This window comes from Trematomus bernacchii, unplaced genomic scaffold, assembly GCF_902827165.1.
Source record: "Trematomus bernacchii unplaced genomic scaffold, fTreBer1.1, whole genome shotgun sequence".
NCBI classification, from domain to species: domain Eukaryota; kingdom Metazoa; phylum Chordata; class Actinopteri; order Perciformes; family Nototheniidae; genus Trematomus; species Trematomus bernacchii.
Window position 1 is genome coordinate 2,005,001 of NW_022987735.1, and position 3,952 is coordinate 2,008,952.

Consider the following 3,952-nt stretch of genomic DNA (forward strand, 5'->3'; position numbering starts at 1 on the left):
CCATGTGTGCATGTGCGTTTTACCCACAATTGGAAGTGATGTGATGGGGCGTGAGACAAATGAACAGCTCCAAATCACAGCCCTTGAACTATGTCAAAGTAACCAAGCTGTGAATCACGAGTGTGAGTTAACCCCCCTTTTATTTCAAAACTCACGCACACATGTAATGAGCCTTGTAGCACACAGGTGTTTGAGGTTCTCTAATGAGCCATCTCCCAGTTTGTTATGCTAATATTTCACATGTGCTCAGGTCCATAACAGCGCTGACTTCTGTGGTGTTTTTCCAGTCGCTCTCTCCGCCTCTCCCCATCATTCTCACTCTTTCGGTTCAATTGCCATTGGCATCCTTTGTAAACATATCTTTCGCCAAATTGCACGCAAAGCCTAGATACCTCGATGGAAATGGGATGAAAACAAGGCCTTCCAGCGTTCCCAAACATCCTGCTCAAGTCAAATGAATTCCTCCAATCGGTGATTCATCTGCGTGTTGACAGACAAGACGAGCGTGAGAGAGGAAGACACCTGTGAAGGGAGGAGCTGGAGAAACCCATGGCATGACTTTCTTCACAACAACTTGCTTATCACTACGGAAAAAGTGGTTTGTTTTCACATGGAATTCTGAAGATGCATTCTGTGTGTGTGTGTGTGTGTGTGTGTGTGTGTGTGTGTGTGTGTGTGTGTGTGTGTGTGTGTGTGTTTGTAAGGGTGTGTATACATTGAGAGAGAGTGAGACGTTTGTCTATTCTTGTGATTACTTCGTACAGAGTAAAGGACCCAGTTTGCCAGCAATATTTCATTAACTTCAAAGCAAGTGAATTCAGGTGCGCTGCAGTATCAACTTGTGTTGTACAAAAAATCCACCATTAGCTCATTCTTGTGCTTTGGCCTCATTAGCATCCTCTCTGGTTTAATTTAGGTTACGTAAGAGTGTCCCCTTACTGCGGCATGCCTGCTTTGTTTGGATGCTTTAGCAATGATTATGTGGCTGAAACTGACCTTGTGAATGTGTATACCCTGCAGTGTTTACATGTTTACAAGTTTGTGTTTACGAGATAACAGCTGGGATCACTCACTGGATTAAAGATGGATGAAGGTGGTAGCTTTTTTTAACATTTGTTCTTTCCTGAAGGCAGTGATACACAGGTTTACTTGTAACGTAATCTATCTTAATGGAGCTAATTTAGCTAATTTAGCACTTAAAGGTAATTACTAATAATGTACTTTGCTCAGTAACTACCATTACATGACTAGAGGTTTGCAATTGTTGTTGCTACCTATATTTTCTAAACTTGACTTCCAATTCTGAGTATGGAGCAAAAGGCCAGTGTTAAGGTACTAATAATCTATTATGGAATTCTGCCTCTTTTCCTCAAACTGCAACTACTTTTTACTGCATTTGTAGTTTTATTCCACTAACACAAATTGCAGTGAAAAGAGACCCGACTGGCCGTGTTTTATGGGAACAAATCCACCAAGATACCAAGATTCAATCTACTTTATGGATAAACAACAATAATGGAGGAAGCTTCTGGGATGTTCATGATAAGAACACAATGGAGTGGACTTGAGCAACATGTATCCCTGTTTTGTGACTGGTCCTGTCCTGGAGGATAAGTTTCTTATGTAGACTCTTATTACACTCTTAAATCTCCCTATTTTCTAGTAGAAACATAGCTGACCCCAACTGACATCAACTGCCCTATGAAAACCAACAAAACATTAATATATTAAAATAAATTAAAAGGTTGAAACCTCCATGAAGCAGGTGGGTGGGCCATGTTCCAAATGTTTTGCAACTGTGTCTCACCATCTCTGAACCGCAGCTTCTCAAACAGTGCTGCAAGCAAGTTTTAAAACGCTGCCTTCCTAACATTAGCAAGAAATTGTCAGTCTCTAAAGGGTCTCTAAATGCTTTATCCAATGAAACTGGGTTTAAATATACCCTTTATCAATTTGATGAAAGATTAACTACCTTGCATGAGTTCATGCTCTTGAGTTTTGTCTCTACAATTATCACGAGTTCAAATGAAGTCAGTTCATTATTGAAGGCAGATGTTAATTTAGCTGACACTGCTAATTGCCAGTCTCCTCCTGTGTACGTGTGTGTTTGTACATTAGTGTGTGTATGTGCATATACTCAAAACACACAGCAGGGAAAAATCCCAGAGAGCCAGAAGTGATTCAATCTGACTCCAGGCCATCTGTCTCTGCCAGGAGAAATGATAGAGGGAACAGTGATAAATTATTTCTCTGCTTGTGATCTTCAGGGCAGCATTCTTCCTTTTCCACAAGCATATGTGACCCCTGTCTTCCTTTTTTTTCCTCCAAAACTGCCTTCCTCTAGATGCACGTTTTATCCTTTTCCAAACGTACCAACTTCTCACTCTTGTTCTCTTGTGGTTGGGTCTGCGTGTTGTGTCGTGTGGCCGTTTTTCAGATGTCTCCCCCCCGAGGCTTCCATGAGCAACAGATGGGTATTACGGGGTCCGTGAGCTTTTTCAGCTCCATAACTAAGATCATGTGATGATGTGACACCCAAGGGACGACAAAGGGAGAGACTGATCTCATCTCTTTTCCATATAAGTCACCTCCCTTGTTTAGGCTGTGTAAGTCTGGGAAAAAAACAGATGCTGAAGCAATTTAATGTGGAGTTTGTAAAGAATTAGGGGTGGGAATTTTCTGTGGTGGCTGCACCCTCTAGCCAGACCCTCACTAGTCTCACATTGCCAGACCTTTCTCCACACTGCAGCTGCACTGTGCCAGGGGAGCGGGCTGGCAGAGCCCACCACCAGTGGTATTGTAAGTGATGTGAAAAGCAGGTTTCAAAACATTTAGGGAAGTTTAGGTTACAATATTTCCCTGTGAAATGTAGTTGAATAGAAGTACTGTATAAAAGAGAAAAATAAAATATCTCAATAGTGTGCTTAAGTGAATTAGTTGTATAAATATAATATATCAAAGATATTGAAGTGACTGTTATTTTGTATATTGATTGTTTTTATTTAGGTCTTAATGTGTGCATATGTATAAATGTGTCTTTGATTGTATATATATATAGGTATATACATATTTGTATACATATTTTTATATATATTTGTTATTGTATTCGGGATTGTGGGAAACGGTATTTAGATCTCTCTGTCTGTACACACAAACTGAAAGATTGAAAATAAAGTAAATGTATTGCTTTCCACTACTAGTATGTTTACTCATTAGTATTAGCACTAGTTCAGATATAGTTAAGTGCAACAAATCATACAGAAATGCTAATCCTTTCAAACTGAAGTGAACACCCAATAATTGTGGTAATTCATAGCCAACCCACAACTCTCTATACATTTGATTGTGTTGAAATAACTGTGCAGCAAAGTTTTGACATTACATCATAAATGTTATCAAATGTATTATTTAGTCAGAATCAGCCTAGATAGCAGAGGTAACAGATAGCACAGTATTAAGGCTCCGTCAGCATATGGTCACTGTTTAATTTTTCACCTTGAACTCCTCCACCTCCGCCCCTCTGTGTCCTTGATGCCTTGGCTTATGCTCTCCTCCTTGATTTGGCTACCAGCCGTGTGCCCACATGAGGTCATTCAATCTTTGATGTGAGGCTGTTAGGCATTGCCTCGCATGAGTAGGAGCCATCTATACTGCCTTTGATGGTAGTTTTGATGTAACTGATGGAGCGGGTTTTATGTGGTAGCTGTCTGCCGCCATCCTCTTCTAACTCCCTCACAGCTGGTCCTCCGTTTCCCCTGCGGCTTCCTCCTTAACTCTGACACCTGTGTTTGGCACCTCTGACAGGTAAAATCACTACGACGACCTTGCATAGCTTTCACTGAACTACTCAATCTACTGTACGCCGCCCATTCCACATACCCTGGATCTGTGTCTTTCGCCACCAGCCTATGATGGCCAGACCCAGCGATCATACCAGTGATGAAATGGTCTG